Raw genomic sequence first — 17866 nt, 5'->3', positions numbered from 1 at the left:
AAAATTAAAAGCACTACACCCTCACAAACTCCCCTTGAGTAGCTTGTTCCCCATTGGCCCTTTTTTCAATTATAAAGGAATTCCCAATACTATTCTAGCATGTCCAAAGGTCAGTTGTCAATCTCCTCTCTGGTCCAGCTGGTGAATCTGGGAATCTTGAGGCAATGTTACAACTGCCTCATGTACACAGACAACCCTCTCCTCCTCCCAACAAATTCCAACACATGTGAGAGATGCAACCATATAGCCAAACTGGAGGCTAAGCTCTCTCAACTCAGCACTGGCATAACCAGTCAGGAGGAGAAGGAAACCACACTCACTACAATTCCAGTCTCACATAGACCTACCATGACAGCAAACCAAACACAAAAACACACAAAAACATACTCGGAGGCTCGAAATAAAAATCTGCCTAAGCAGCAGAGACCTCCAAAGCAGACACCCAAGCAACCGCTACCCCAAAACAAAACACGTGCAACACATAGCTCACAAAGCCAGTGTGCCGGACAGTCACAGCCCTTAAGGCTAAACAACACATCTGATACACTTGTAATAGGTGACTCTATCATCAGGCACACTGACGTCCCACTCACCAGGCTGAACAAGGAGAAGGTCACAGTGAGGTGCCTGTCGGGAGCTAGGATCCGCCACATAACACAAGCACTCAGGTCACTCCAAGGCAAGTACAAATATGACTCAGTCATTGTCCATGCTGGTGTGAATGACCTGAGACGTACCTCCCTGGACTACATGAAAAGAGACATAGAGGAGCTCTCTGAGCATGTAGCCCAGGCCGGTATGACCCTGACCTTGAGTAGCATCTTACCCTCACCAAGAATGATGCCACAATATGAAGACAAGATGATCAATTTCAACAACTGGCTTAAGTATTGGTTTCATTCAAAGGGGATCCAATGCCTGTCAGCCTGGGATGACATGCTCGACAAGCCACAATGCTTCACTAGGGACGGCTTGCACCTGTCACCCTGGGCTTTTGGATATTGGCAAAGGCTCTTGCTACCCCCATAGTGCAAAAGACAAACCCACCTCCATAGGTATCACAAGGGTTAAGAAACTAAGAGTAATGCTACTCAACGCCAAAAGTCTAAACCTCAAGATGCACGCACTCGAAACTCTCCTTAGCATGGAGAACATCGATATCTGTGCTGTAACAGAAACCTGGTTCAAGGCTCCCTAGAGCACCCCAGCACTACCAGGTTATACCTCATATCATGCTTTTCAGCCCCAAAACTTGGACCGAACCACAAAAGGAGGGGAAGTATCAATATTAGTCAAAGATACCCACACCTCCAGGTTGGTGGCACAGCACGAAGCATCAGAGACTATCCATGTGCAACTAACAGTGGGTAAAACTGCCTTCCAGTTTATAGCCTGCTACAGAACACTCTCCCAAACCCAGGAACCCCACTCGGCCTTCCTGAGAATACTGGAAAATATGAAGGTCTCTCCAAACACCATTATATTGGGCGACTTCAACTACCCAAACATAGACTGGGAGCATTACTCTAGCTCCAACACCCTAGCCCAAAGGTTCCTAGAATTTATAAACTCAAATGCTATGGAACAACTTGTTACCACTCCCACAAGAAGGGAAAACATACTGGACCTGATCATCACCAACATGGGGACTCTATGCTCCAGACCAGAAGTGTATCCCTCACTGGTAAGATCAGACTATAAACTAATTTCACTGGATATTCACATCCCGACCCCACCCCCTGCCCAGAAAACCACAGTGAAAAACTTCTCTAAAGCAAATTTTACACTCCTCAAAACCAAGGTGGAATCCTTCAAAGCCCCCGGGCCTGTGGAAAATACAGCCCAGACCGCAGAATCCTTTATAAATGCATTCTAGGCACACCTTCAGGAATGCATGGATCATGCAATCCAAATAAAACCAAGACCCAATCCTCCAAAGGCAGACGTCCTGTCTGGTGGACCCCAGCCATAAACAAACTATACAATAGAAGGAGGAAGCTACTACATGATAGAGCAAAATCCCAAAAAGGGAAGGCATCTCTGATCAGTATTAGCAAAAAACTATGGGCACTCATAAAATCGTCTAAGGCCAGCTTAGAGAGAAAAATTTCACAGGACACTAAGGATAATCATAAGGCTTTCTTTAGTTACGTTAGGAACCTGGGTGGGAATTCCGAGATATACTCAGAATTAGTCCAAAATGACAAAAAATACACCGAACCCACAGACATTGCCAACATCCTAGCTGACAGGTTCAGAGCAAACTTCTCCCCCCTCCTCACCAAAAGGGCAAATATCTATCCCAGCAGAGTGCTGCCCCCCTGACATCTCAGATGCTCAGGTAAGAGCCACCCTCTCCAAAGCAAACAACACAGCATCAATGGGACCAGACAGTGTCCCGGGCTGTGTCCTACATGAACTCCAAGAAGAGCTAAACCCAAACATAAAACTACTGTTCAATCTCAGCCTTACTACAGGATATGTACCCAAAGAGTGGCGTACAGCAACAATGGTCCCTCTCCACAAAGGTGGTGCCTCAACGGATCCTGGAAACTATTGCCCCATAAGCCTGACTAGCTTGGTCTGCAAAGCTATGGAAAGGATCATCATGGACCTCATAAATAAAGATATTGGGGACCTACAGACACTGGATTCTACTCAGTTCGGCTTTGTTAAGGGCAGATCCTGCCTCTTAAACCTGGTCGATTTCTTTGAGACAGTCACCAAGGCTATTGACGAGGGGAAGGTGGTCCACACAGCCTACCTGGACCTCGCAAAAGCCTTCGATACAATACCCCACTCGGGCATTATAGATAAGCTCACCAGCTTAAATATAAACCCCTATGTCACTAGATGGGTTGCAAACTGGCTCAAGGACAGAACCCACATGATTAGAATTGCTGGAGCCATGTCAGACTCCAAACCAGTTACAAGTGGCGTCCCACAAGGCTCAGTCCTAGGACCTCTCCTGCTCGGTATATATTTCTCGGAGGTACAGGCCAACACGGAAGGACTGTGGCTGACCAAGTTCGCGGATGACTGCAAACTGGGCGCCATAATCGACTCTCCAGCCGACACAAGCATCCTCTAAAAGGGCATCATAGAAACAGACAACTGGTGCCAGAGCCATGGCCTCAAGCTAAACACCAGAAAGTGTATAGTCATCCCCTTTGGCAAAAACAAAGTGCCCACAAATTACCACATAGGTGGTAATCCATTAAGTATGGAAGAAGTAATTAGGGACCTGGGGACCCAAGTTGATAGCAATCTCTCATTTGACAACCACGTGGCCAAAGTGGTTAGAAAAGCATTTTATATAGCCCACCTAATCATGAAGGAATTCACATCTAGATCAGGGGAGGTCATCGTGCCTCTTTACTCATCCCTCATCAGGCCCATAATTGAGTACAATGCCCCTTTTGGGATGTACCTTACCAGACACCTGCAGCAACTGGAAAGACCCCAAACGTACCTCACCAAGAGGATCAAAGGGCTCAAACAGATGCCATATGCTGCCCGGTTAAAGAAACTCCAGCTCTACTCAGTGGCATACCGCCTGCTCAGAGGCGATCTGTGCCTGATGTATAAAGCCATGTCTAACCCGGAATTAATGGACATGCTGCACCTCAGAAAATCCAAATCCCATCGAGCTACGCGCTTGAGAGACTTGAACCTCAGCACTGAAATAAATAGGACATGCTGGAGGGACAGATTCATAACCCAGAGGCTCCCTTCACTCTGGAATAAAATCCCAGTCCAGGTTAGGCAGAGTCCCTCATTGACTCTCTTCAAGTGGAATCTTGATGAGTGGATGGGAGATCATAGGTTTACCCCGGGTATCACTTCTGTGTCACTGTTAGACAAAGGCACAGTATACTAACCTCGAAAAGGGGCATGGCAAAATTAATTTAAAATGGGTGGTGAAAGCCAAACACACTCTAGCTAGGCTTATAAATGCCCTAGGGCAGATAGCTTGGAATGAACCTATGAACATGAGATGGTTGCATTGCATTTCTGAGCTATTTTAAGTAACTTATCAATTGTTCCCTGTGACAGCAGAACAAAAGAACTATGTAAAGCCCATGGGAAATAACATTGCTGGTAGCAGGAAAGCACAGATAGCGCAGGAAATGAAGGGCATTGCTGCAGGTAGGAGGGCCAGGTAGTAAGTCTTGAAGCCCATTGCAAATGTATGGTAATACAGTTACAGCAAAAGCTGGGCTCCACAGGAAGTTAAGATTTCACAGGTGGGGTACCACTGCAGGCATCACAGAAGAGAAGTGCATACATGTCTGCATATAGTGTTATTCTTTTTGAGTCTTGCATGTTGCTTATTCATTTATCTCACTCACACACACACACACACAGACACACACACACGCACACACACACACACACACACACACACACACACACACACACACACACACACACACACACACACACACACACACACACACAGATACAAATAAACAAAAAGATGTAGATACATTTTTATATAAAGAGTGTGCTGTCTGACTATTTGCTATGCACAAGGATGCTTTACTTCAGACTAATACTTCCCTTCACATCTCTCTTTAATATTCTGCTGCAGAATGTCAGCTGCTGGCTGGGTGGGAACCCTACGTAGTCTGTTGCTATGGAGATGGCCCATTTTTTTCCTTCCAAAAATAGATAACTATGTTAAACAGTCTGCCAGTTTGTTTCTTAAAATGATGATAATGTCGAAAGGAAAAGGACCCTGTAAGAAAAGTTCACTGTATACTTACTGCATCAGTCAGACCCTAAATTGTAAGTATTAAGAAAAGAAATGTGCAATACGTAATGGAGTACTAGTTCATATTTTAATCCTCTCTCCTTACATTCTGATCTGCATTTTCTTTCTGCCTATTCACACTGACTATACAAATACTGAAGACATAGGTCTATAAAAACTTACTACCCAGTCCACTGTTCTGGTCACTCATTCACTCAGAACATTTTTTATTTTTACTTTGCATTGTTTTCAACATACTAAGATCCAAGCCTGTCAAGATATCAAGAAGGCACAGCTGACAGAATGGTCAGTTTCTTTAGTTTTTTTTCTCTTGTATCCCACCTGAGTTGGCTGCAAGTTATATTACTCTCCAGACAGAAATGGACTGCAAATGTGGCTAAAATGACTGGGTTGAATTGGTTCTGACAATGTTGCATTTTTGCAACATCTGCACCTCAGCGGTATAGCAAGACTTTTAACAGAAAGACATATAGGCTGCAGCTGTTAAGTGAGATATCCCCATTGCTGCAGTTAAGTGCTCATCCATAAGTGATATATCATCATACGCATGCTCCTCTCTAATTGGACTCAACAGAGCAAAAGGTCTAATTCACAGCAGCATGTATATCATGGAGGCATATGGAGGCTATTGGACTTTAGTAAAGGTTTACAATAAGGGCACATTGACTGTATTCCCCAGGAAGGAGGGAAGACCAGATGTAAATTCAGCCACTGCACAAATGGAATAAAACAGTAGTCTACTGTACAGTACTGACCACCACCCACACTTTGACCAACACAGACAGGTACACTCTACTAGAGCAGGCCATAGGTCAGTATTTTGTTGGTAATAGTCCATATTCCTCTGATTTTGCACTGTAGATGTCTAGCTGTATCAGTTTTTTCTGGCAGGCAGCAAGGGCCAGTTTTGCTACTACAGCAGCCTCTAACAGTCCCCCAAGGCTAACCGAGTGTGCGGGAGTCACTTTGATTCAGGGCCAAACATTTCCTTTCAAAAGAGATTTCCTCTATGGCCACAGATATCAAGCATGTTATTACATTCAACTGTGCACTGTTTTCTGAGGTATTACATTTTCCAAAGGCATCATTATGTCTTTCTTGCACTTATTTCATGTTGCCATGTTTCCAACCACTGCTTCATCCCAGCTAAAGACTCAATTCTGCGTAACTTCTTACACCTTCAAAAACTGAAAATGCCTCCAATAACTACTTATAGGTTTCATAGGTAGGTACTAGGCTATCTGTCCGAAGGTATTTATAAGCCTAGCTGGAATGTGTTGGCTTTCGTTGCCCCCTTAGATTAGTTCCCTATGCCTCTGTCCAGCAGAGCCATTGAAGGGATCCCCGGGGTAAACTTTCTGTTTCCCATCCATTCATCAAGGTTTCTCTTGAAGAGGGTTAGCGAGGAGCTCTGCCTAATGTAGATTGGAATCTTGTTTCAGTGCATGGGAAGTCTCTGGGACAGGAATCTATCCCTCCAGCATGTCCTATTTATTGTTGTGGTGAGGTTTAGATCCCGAGAGCATGTGGCTTAAGGGGATGTGGTTTTCTTTAGGTGGAGCATGTCCATCAATTCTGGGATGGACATGGCCTTGTATGTCAGGCAGAGATCACCTCTGAGTAGGCAACATGCAACCAAGTACAGCTGGAGTTTCTTCAGTTAAGCTGCATAGGGCATCTGTTTGAGGCCAGTGATCCTCTTGGTGAGGTACTTCTGTGGTCTTTCCAGCTGTTGCAGGTATCTTGTAAGGTACATCCCAAATGGGGAGTTGTATTCTATGATGGGTCTGATGAGTGATGTGTAGAGGGGCACAATGACCTCTTTTGATCTGGATGCAAACCCTTTTGTGATTAGGTGAGCCACATAGAAGGATTTTCTAACCACTTTGGCAATTTGATTATCAAAGGAGAGGTTACTATCTACTTGGTTCCCCAGATCCCTTATTACATCTTCCATATTTAGGGGGCTACCACCTATGTGGTAGTTTGTGGGTACTTTGTTTTTTCCAAAGGGGATGACTATGCACTTTCTGGCATTTAGCTTGAGGCCATGGTTTTGACACCAGGTATTTGTGTCAGTGAGACCCTTTTGGAGGATGCCTGTGTCAGCCGGAGAGTCAATTATAGCCCCTAGTTTACAGTCATCTGTGAACTTGGTCAGTCATAGCCCTCCTGTGCTTGCCTGTACCTCTGAGAAGTATATGCTGAACATGAGGGGTCCTAGGACTGAGCCCTGGAGAACGCCACTTGTAACCGGTTTACAGTCAGGCCTAACTCCCGGAACTCTTACCATGTGGGTTCTGTCCGTGAGCCAGTTGGCAACCCATCTTGTGATGTAGGGGTTTATGTTTGGGCTGGTGAGCTTGTCTAAAATACCTGAATGGGGAATGGTCTCGAAAGCCTTTGCGAGGTCTAGGTAGGCTGTGTGGACCACCTTTCCCTCATCTATAGCCTTGGTAACTGTCTCAAAGAAGTCCACCAGGTTTAGGAGGCATGATCTGCCCTTAAAAAAGTTGAACTGGGTAGGGTCCAATGTTTGGAGGTTCTCAATGTCTCTGTTAATGAGATCCATGATGATGCGCTCCATAGCCTTGCAGACCAAGCTAGTCAGGCTTATAGGGCAATAGTTCCCGGGTCTGTTGTGGCTCTACCTTTGTGGAGCAGAATAACCATTGCTGTGTGCCACTCTATGGGCATGTAGCCTGTGGAGAGACTAAGTTTGAACAGTGTGTTTAGGTGAGGGGTTAGTTCAGCTTTGAGTTCATGCAGGACGCAGCCTGGGGCACTGTCCGGTCCCATTGATGCTGTGTTTTTGGCTTTGGAGAGGGCTGTTTTAACCTGAGTGTCTGTGATTTCAGGGGCACTACATTCTTCTGGTATGATTATGGGCCCTTTTGGGGGACAAAGGGGGTTGAAGTTTGCACTGAACCTGTCTGCCAGGATGCTGGAGATATCGGTCGGTTCAGTGTATTTTGTGCCATTCTGCACTAACTCCGAGCAGATTTGAGAATTGCCACTTAGATTCTTGACATAGCTAAAAATGCCTTGTGTTTATCTTTGGAGTCCTTGGCAACTTTTCTTTTGAAGCTAGCCTTGGATGATTTTATGAGGGATTGTAGTTTCTTGCTGGTACTGATCATGGATGTCTTCCCTTCTTGGGATTTTACTCTTTTCTGTACTAGTTTCCTCCTTCTGTTGTATAGCTTGTCTATGGCAGGGGTCCATCAGACTGGTTTCCTTTTCTTGGAGGAGTGAGTCTTGGTTTTGCTTGGGATAGCATGATCCATGCATTCTTGCAGGTGCCCATAGAGTGCATTAATAAAGGATTTTGCAGCTTTGAGAGCGTTATCCTTTAGCATGGGGGCTTTGAAACTTTCCACCTCAGTCTTAAGTAACGTGAAGTTTGCTTTTGAAAAGTTTTTCATGGTGGTTTCTTTGACCGGAGGTGGGGGTAGAATGTGGATATCCAGAGTGATTAGTTTATGGTTAGATCTAACCAGCGAGGGGTTAGAACACCGGTCGTCCATGTTGGTGATAACTATTTCCATTATGTTGTCACCTCTGATGGGGGTGTTGACCAGTTGATCCAGGATGTTTGAGTTTATAAATTCTAGGAAATGTTGGGCAAGGGAGTTTGTACTTAAGTAGCTCTCCCAGTTAATGTTTGGGTAATTGAAATCATCCAATATCAGGGTGTTTGGTAGGACCTTTATGTTTCCCAGTGTTTCCAGAATTGTGGAATGGGGGTCCTGGGACATGGTGGGTGATCTGTAGCATGCTACAATTTGAATTGCAGTTTTGTCCATTGTTAGTTGCACGTGGATGATCTCTGAAGCATCGTGCTGTGCCACTAACCTGGAGGTGTGGGTATCCTTGATGAATATGGATACACCCCCGCCTTTTGTATTTCAGTCCGGGTTTTGTGGCTGAAATGTATGGTATGAGTTGTAGCCTGGTAGTGCTGGGGTGCTCTCTGTAGCCTTAAACCAGGTTTCTGTTACTGCACATATATCGATTTTCTTCATACTGAGGAGTGCCTCGACTGAGTGCATTTTGAGGTTTAGACTTCTGGCATTGAATAGCATTACCCTCAGTTTTTTGTTACTTGTGCTATTTATGGCGGTGGGTTTGTCTTTTGAGCCTTGCCTAAAAAAGGCAATATGGGGGTGGCAAGAGCCTCGGCCAGTATTCGAAAGCCTAAGGGTGACAGGTGCAAGCCATTTTTAGCTAAGCAGCATGGCTTGTCGAGCATGTCATCCAAGGCTGATAGATCCCCTTTGAATGACACCAAAAGCTTAGCCACTTGTTGAAATTGATAATTTTCTCTTTATACCATGGCATCATTCTTGGTGAGGGCAGGATGCTACTCAGGGTCAGGGTCATACTGGCCTGGGCTATGTGATTAGAGAGCTCCTCCATGTCTCTTTTCATGTAGTCCAGGGAGGTACGGCTCAGGTTATTCACACCAACATGGACAATGACAGAGTCATATTTGTACTTGTTCTGGAGTGACCTGAGTGCTTGTGTTATGTGGTGGATCCTGGCACCCGACAGGCAGCTAACAGTAACCTTCTCCTTGTTCAGCCTAGTGAGTGGGATGTCAGTGTGCCTGACTATAGAGTCACCTATTACTAGTGTGTTGTGTATGTTATTTTGCCTTAAGGGCTGTGATTGCATGGCACACTGGTTTTGTGAAGTATGTGTTTCATGGTTTGTGTTGGGGGAGTGGAGGTTGCTTGTATGTCTGCTTTGGAGATCTCTGTTGCTTTTGCAGATTTTTATTTAGAGCCTCCGAATATGTTTTCATGTATTTATGTGTGTTTTTTGCTGGTGCTCGTTTCATAGGTCTATGTGAGACTGGTGGTGTGATGCAAGTAATTCCCTTCTCCTCTTGGGTTGAGAGAGCTTAGCCTCCAGTTTGGCTGTATAATTGCATCTCTCGCATGTATTAGTGTTTGGTGGTAGGAGGAGAGAGTTGTCTGTGTACATGAGGCAGTTGTAACATTGCCTCAAAATGCCCAGATTCACCAGATGGACCGGAGAGTACACCTGAAACTGTTCTTTGGACATGTCTGGATAGGTACAGTGAACTGTTTTACTAATTGGCTAGCAAGGTCGAATAGAGAGCCTTGTCCTTCTCTACAGTATGGTGGGGGGGTCTAGTGCTAAGGCTTATTAGTGCTTGCTATGAGTTTTGAGCAAGTGGCGGGCTGACAAGTGAATGGTTTGAGTGCTTAAGTTGAACGTTTGTCTAGTTCCAAGGGAAAAATTGAAGAATAGACTTTATGGAGCCGGGAATAGTTATACCCTAGCTAACTGGCACTGCCCGGCGTGCAAAACTGTGCAAATGCGGGTTTTATACAGGGAAATGAAAGACATAGAAATTAGCCCAAAATGGCCAATAACCTACTAATTTCTGGGCTGAAACCACTCCTCCAGGGACAGATAGGCTGCTCAAAGCTCCCCTCTCTCACAGGTGAACAGAGAAACTTCCTTCTGTCCAAGTAAGGTATGGGTAAACACAGAAACTTGTAACACAGCCCTGAATTCAGCACTAACCTGAAAACTGGATATACTAGCTTAGAAAGGCGGGAAAACAAGTTTTTTTTTTTTTTTTTTTTTCCAGAAAATAAAGTAGATATAAAAATACCCCCACTTTAAATGCACAGAAATGGCTATCACACTTGAGTGTGTAGCCTACAAAAGTTAAACAGGTAATTTAGACACAAAATGACTTTGTTAAAGTGCAGCCAGTAAAATAAGTACAATATGTAGCTGAAACAAGCTTTTTAAATCACAGAAGCTCTAAAAAAATCGGCGTTTAGGCGAAATTAGCTAAAGACAGCAAGAAAATGCAGAAAATGATACTTAATCACTCCAAACTCTCTCTTTTGTCTCTCTGATGCTGTAGAACTCTGCAGGGCACCAGGCAGGAGCTTGCTGAGCTGCAATATAAATAGAACATATTGCCATGACAGCTATCACTCCCACAGGATTCCTTACTTGTAGAACTAGTTGCCACTCCATATCAAACAATGTAGCTCCTTAGCTCTCTTAGGGATTGGTAAATTCTTCCCTGGCTGTGTACTCAGGCCCTTAAAGAACCACTACGGGAAAATAATTAAAACAGATATATTTTTTAACTTTTCCTTAAGTTTGACTCATTGCAAACCTCTATGTACCAGATAGAAGTCGTCACTACTAATTTTATTCTGTTTGTACCCCTGACTGCCCTCCTGTAGGCAGACATCCTGATGAGAGTTAGATTTATTCTACAGGAAAATCTTTCCCATAATACACTGCAAATCCACTGTATTTGAGATTACAGTGCCCAGAGCTGGACTGTCACATTACTGTTCCATTCACTTAGAATGGAAGAACAGACAAGTGCAGCTATTTTTCAAAGCTCTCAGTAAAAGTATAATTCACTGTCATGCAGTGCCTCTTACAAATGTGTTTGCTGCTGATGTGTTACACATTCTGTGAAAAAAGCTTCCTGAAATAGCAGCTCTTTGCTGAGATAACAGCCTTCTTTAGACATTTAACTTTGATCTGTTTCAGTTCCTTCTAAAGTTACTCCTCCCATATTCCAACCCCCCTGCTAGCAAGAGTATCACATTTCCCACCCTCAAGGTTCAGCTAGTTCAGTCAACTTTGCATGACAATACACATCAAACAGATTTGCTTGCAGTCTGCCTAGTGTACCACTAAAAGTGTCCCTCATCTCTCTCCTTACCCCTATCACCTGAATAGCACTTTAAAGTAAATCAGGTTCAAAAAGGCTTTTAGCAATCCTTGATATAAAGGTGTTTGAGTATTCCTCTAAACATGCCTGTAACATGTACAGATTATAATTCATCTCGGCCATTGACAGACTGGGCTCTCTCTCTGCAAATGGGCTCTCCCTCTGCAAATAATACTATACTCAAAGAATATTCATATCTGCCTTACACAGAATTTCAGTCTTCTGCCTTTTTATCCCTTATGCATGCTAATGATGTCTCCTTATATTTGTGTGTACTGCTGTTATTCTCTGTACATACTTATTGATGGTGTTATTTTTAGTCAACTTAAAATATTATTTCCTTCATGCAATGCAGTGCCTACTCTCGCTGTTGTGAACAGTGTGCATACTGTTCTTCCTCGGTCTCAATACTGTCATCCATTGCAAGCTGCCAGTACACGTTTCTCTATTCACTGATACGCAAAATGTCACACATTTCCTCAAGAAGCTAGATAAACCAGACTACCTCCAACAATATGTTTCATATATAGTCTTTTTTATGTACCTGTGACTGTGGCATTTCTATAAATACATGAATACACTTCTTACAGCAGGGATGAAGCTGGAAAGGACATTTAGCCATGAACAGCAAAAAAGCAAATGTGATTACAGCATTTAAGTAGGATTATATATAATCAACTCATATGTAACACAGGGATAGGATATCGCTTCAGAAAAAGAAAAAGGGTGCAAAAGTCCTATGGCATCAACAATGCTGAAAGACAAATATTATAAGAGCTTCTATAAAGTTAGAAGCCAGAGCAATCATGTCGATAAAACACCTTTCTGTTATCTTAGCATCTACAAGTGCAAAAACCCATGAAGCAAAATGAATAACAATGGCTGTGGCTTTCAGTAAAGGAAGGGGCAAGCTGAGCTAACCGTTATCATGCTGAGGAGATGATTCCATTATGTAGACATCATGACTCCTCAGTGTACCTTCAACTGACTGTTCAGCAACAGAAGATGAAGGAGGTGTGATGCATGTGCAGGAGAACCCACCACGTCTGCTCTTCAAATTTTCCCTTAAGGAAGCTCTACTCTACTCTTAGTATAACCAGACTACTCACTATATCATAAGCCCAGCACTTGTTCTCAATACTTCTCTACTAAATAAGCACTCTCGTACTAAGTAAAGCACTACATCTACTTACCACCCCTGTGAATATCCACTTCCCTTAAAGGTACAGCACTCCCTTATACTGTTCTAGCATGTTGAGTGGTAGATTACTGGCGTCATCTCCAATTCAGCTGGTCAATCTGGGTATCTTGAGACAATGCTACAATTGTCTCATGTACACAGACAACCCTCTCCTCCTCCCAACAAACACAAATACATATGAGAGATGCAACTATATAGCCAAACTGGAGGCTGAACTCTCTCAACTCAGGGCTGGTATGACCAGACAGGAGGAGATGGCAACCACACACACAACAATCCCAGTCCCACATAGACCTACCACAACTGCAAACCAAACACATAAAAACACAAAGACATACTCGGAGGCTCTAATAAAAAACTTACCAAAACAACAGAGGATCCCAAAGCAGACATCCAAAAATCCACCACCTCAAAACAAAACACATGCAACACATACTTCAATAAATCAGTGTGTCAACCAATCACAGCCCTTAAGGCCAAACACCTTGCCTGATACACTAGTAATAGGTGACTCTATAGTCAGACACACTGATGTCCCGCTGAACAGGCTGAACAAGGAGAAGGTGACTGTCTATCGGGAGCGAGGATCCGCCACATAACACATGCACTCAGGTCACTCCAAAGCAAGTATAAATATGACTTCGTCATTGTCCATGCTGTTGTGAATGACCTGAGACGTACCTCCCTGGACTACATGAAAAGAGACATAGAGGAGCTCTCCGATTATGTAGCCCAGGCTGGTATGACCCTGACCCTGAGCAGCATCTTGCCCTCACCAAGAATGATACCACAATACAAAGACAAGATGATCAGCTTTAACAATTGGCTCAAGTACTGGCGTCATTCTAAGGGGATCCAATGTCTGTCTGCCTGGGATGACATGTTGGACAAGCCATGCTGCTTCGTAAGGGATGGCTTACACCTGTCACCACTGGGCTTCCGGATATTGGCTAAGGCTCTTGCCACCCCCATAGTGCCTTTTTTAGGCAAGGCTCAAAAGACAAACCCACCTCCTTAGAAAACAAAAATGGAAAAAAACTAAGGGTAATGCTGCTCAACGCCAGAAGTCTAAATCTCAAGATGCAGGTGCTTGATGCACTCCTCAGCATGGAGAACATCGACGTCTGTGCAGTAACTGAAACCTGGTTCAAGGCTCTGGAGAGCACCCCTGTGCTACCAGGCTATACCTCGTATCATGCTTTTCGGCCCCAAAACCCGGGCCGAACCACAAAGTGAGGGGGAGTGTCCATATTCATCAAGGACACCCACACCTCCAGGTTAGTAGCAACACATGAAGCATCAGAGACCATACAGGTGCAACTAACCATAGGCAAAACTGCTATACAACTGGTAGCATGTTACAGACCACCCTCCCAATCTCAAGAACCCCACTCAGCCTTCCTGAAGACATTGGAGGATATGAATGTATCACAAAATACCATCATACTGGGAGACTTCAACTACCCAAACATAGATTGGGTACATTATTCTAGCCCTAATACCCTAGCCCAAAGGTTCCTGGAATTCATAAATTCAAATGCACTGGAACAACTAGTCACCTCTCCCACTAGGGAGATAATATACTAGACCTGATCATCACAAACATGGGGACAAAATGCTCCACACCGGAAGTATACCCCTCACTAGTGAGATCTGACCACAAACTAATCACCCTGGACATACATATCCCACCTCCACCCCCAGCACAAAAGACCACAGTGAAAAACTTCTCAAAAGCAGACTTCACTCTTCTTAAGACTGAGATGGTATCCTTTAAGCCAACTGTGCCAGTGGATACCACATCCCACAATGCCGAATCCTTCACAAATGCTTTCTATGGACATCTCCAAGAATGCATGGATCATGCAATCCCAAACAAAACCAAGTCCCTCTCCACCAAAGGTAAGCGTCCTGTCTGGTGGACCTCAGCCATAAACAAATTGTATAACAAAAGAAGAAAGCTACTGCACGTCAGAGCAAAATCCCATGAAGGGAAGACATCCCTGATCAGCATTAGCAGAAAACTACGTTCTCTCATAAAAACATCCAAGGCCAACTTTGAGAGTAAAATCGCTAAGGACACTAAAGATAACCACAAAGCCTTCTTCAGCTATGTTAGAAACCTGGGCAGAAACCCTCAGATATGCTCAGAGTTGGTTCACAACAACAAAAAATACACTGAACCCACAGATATTGCCAACATTCTGGCTGACAGGTTCAGTGCAAATTTCTCCCCTTCTTCACCCCCAAAAGAAGAAATACTTATCCCAGCTGAATGTAATCTCCCTGTCATCTCAGATGTCCAAGTGAGAACTGCCCTAAACAAAGCAAAAAACACAGCATCAATGGGACCTGACGGTATCCCGGGTTGCGTATTACGTGAACTCCAAGAGGAGCTAAACCCACACATAAAAATGCTATTTAACCTTAGCCTTACTTTGGGATATGTACCTGAACACTGGCGTACAGCAACAGTGGTCCCACTCCACAGGGGGGTGCCTCTGCAGACCCTGGAAACTACCGCCCCATAAGCTTAACCAGCCTGGTCTGCAAAGCTATGGAAAGAATCATTATGGAACTCATAAACAGAGACATAGGGGACCTACAGACACTTGACCTCACACAGTTCGGCTTTGTAAAGGGCAGATCCTGCCTTTTAAACCTGGTTGACTTTTTCGAAACAGTCACTAGAGCCATTGATGAGGGCAAAGCAGTCCATACAGCATACCTGGACTTGGCTAAGGCCTTCGACACAATACCCCACTCAGGCATCATAGATAAGTTCAATAGCTTAAAAGTAAACCCTTATGTCACTAGATGGGTTGCAAACTGGCTAAAGGACAGAACCTATAAAGTTAAAATCTTTGGAGCAATGTCAGACTCAAAGCCAGTCACAAGTGGTGTCCCACAGGGATCTGTCCTGGGACCCCTCTTGTTCGGCATTTATTTCTCAGATGTTAAAGCAAACATGGGAGGGCTGTGGCTGACAAAGTTCGCAGATGACTGCAAACTAGGCGCCATAGTCGATACACCAGCAGACACACACATCCTACAAAAAGGCCTCACAGAAACGAACAACTGGTGCCGGAGTCACGGCCTTAAACTAAATGCCAAAAAATGTATAGTCATCCCCTTTGGGAAAAAGAAAGTACCCACAAATTATCACATAGACAGCAACCCACTGAGTACGGAAAAAGTAATCAGAGACCTAGGGACCCAAGTCGACAGCGACCTCTCATTTGACACCCACGTTGCCAAAGTGGTTAGAAAAACATTCTACCTTGCACACCTCATCATAAAGGGATTCACATCCAGATCCAAGGATGTCATTGTACCCCTATATTCCTCCCTCATCAGACCCATGATTGAGTACAATGCCCCATTTGGTATGTACCTCACCCGGCATTTGCAACAGCTGGAGAGACCACAAAAGTACCTCACCAAGAGGATCAAGGGTCTCCAACATATGTCTTATTCTGCCAGACTAAAGAAACTTCAGCTCTATTCAGTAGCATACCGCCTGCTCAGAGGTGATCTCTGCCTGACGTACAAGGCCATGTCCAATCAGGATCTGATGGACATGCTCCACCTCAAAAAATCCAAATCCATCAGGACCACGAGAGCTAAAGACTTAAACCTCGGCACAAGTATGAATAGGACATTCTGGAGGGATAGATTCATAACCCAGAGGCTTCCCATGCTTTGGAACAAGATCCCAGTTCGTATTAGGCAGAGCTCCACACTGACTCTCTTCAAGAGAAATCTTGATGAGTGGATGGGAGATTGTAAGTTTACCCCAGGGGTCACATCTGTGTCACTGCTAGACAGGGGCACAGTAAACTAATTCTATTATATAAGGGGACCTTCATTGTGTCACTACTAGACAGAGGCACAATATTCTAAATTTATTCTGTACATTTTTGTACCATTTCATGGGGTGGCAAAAGCCACATCACTATGGCTAGGCTTACAAATGCCCCAGGGCAGATAGCCTAGTACTATACTATGAAACTATGAAACTATGAAAACCCTAAGTTACAGACAACAGCTTAGCATTTTCACAGGAATCTGAGCAATAGGCTCAGATGAGGCTAGAGAAGTACCACAGAGGAAACCCGTTTTTAAACTGGAGATACTCATTAATATTCACATGGTACCTATTTCACAAAACTGTTACATCTCAACATGGACTGGACACAAGATAGTAGCTCAGAAATAATTTACATCCATACTTGTGCAATCTCCAATCCACTGTATCATCTGACTATCAATTACTCATTTCCTTTCATGTGTACCATACAAACTGCTTTTGCAAGTCACATAAAAAAGGCATGTCACCAAATGTTAGACAGGCATAATTGGTGATACTGACTCTTGTTCACAGCATACTGTGGCATTTATATACAACTGTGAATTATACAACAGTACAATAAATGGAATACTCCACTCCCTGCAGCAGATCACCCAGCAGTATCATTCTGGCTTCAAGGTATAATTTTAAACATTGTGTAGTCTAACTGGTATACACACATGAGAAATTTATCTTCTAGAAATTGAATACACAAACAGACATATCTGACCTATCAGAACATGTTTGAAAAAGTGAAGCCACTGCTGTGTGTTCAGGCATTCTGATCAACCATAATGCATATCTGACAATGTATGAAGCACCACTGGGAACCCTTTTCTTCTGCAATACCACCGTCGGACCATTAATTCCGGTTTAAAAACCTTGTAGCAGGATCTCCAATCTCTACTGACAACTTCTCTTTTCAGTATATATTTTCAAGAAATTGCCTCCTTTTAAGATATTACCATGCTTCATATTTTTTTTTTTTTTGGGATGGGAACAAAGACAAGAACATGTTAAATATGAATTCTACTGCTTACTCCTTTTACTTTCCAACCACTACCAAAAATATGCTCCATAAACTGCCCCTCACAAATTGTAATCTTACTTTTCTGCCTTTTACTGGTTTAAGTTCTGTTTAGTGTTAGCTCTGTTTAGCATATTAACTAACTAATTATTCTGTACTTCTACAAGGCCTCTTCTCTAACAGTCACCACCTTGACTGTATTTTTAACTTGGTATGCTGTATGATAAACCTGCATACTGTTTCCTGTGCATATCCTAAGTGTAATG

The sequence above is a fragment of the Protopterus annectens genome, chromosome 9.part0, assembly GCF_019279795.1.
Source record: "Protopterus annectens isolate FY-2018-M chromosome 9.part0, PAN1.0, whole genome shotgun sequence".
In the NCBI taxonomy this organism is placed as follows: Eukaryota; Metazoa; Chordata; order Ceratodontiformes; family Protopteridae; genus Protopterus; species Protopterus annectens.
This window is presented reverse-complemented; position numbering follows the sequence as displayed.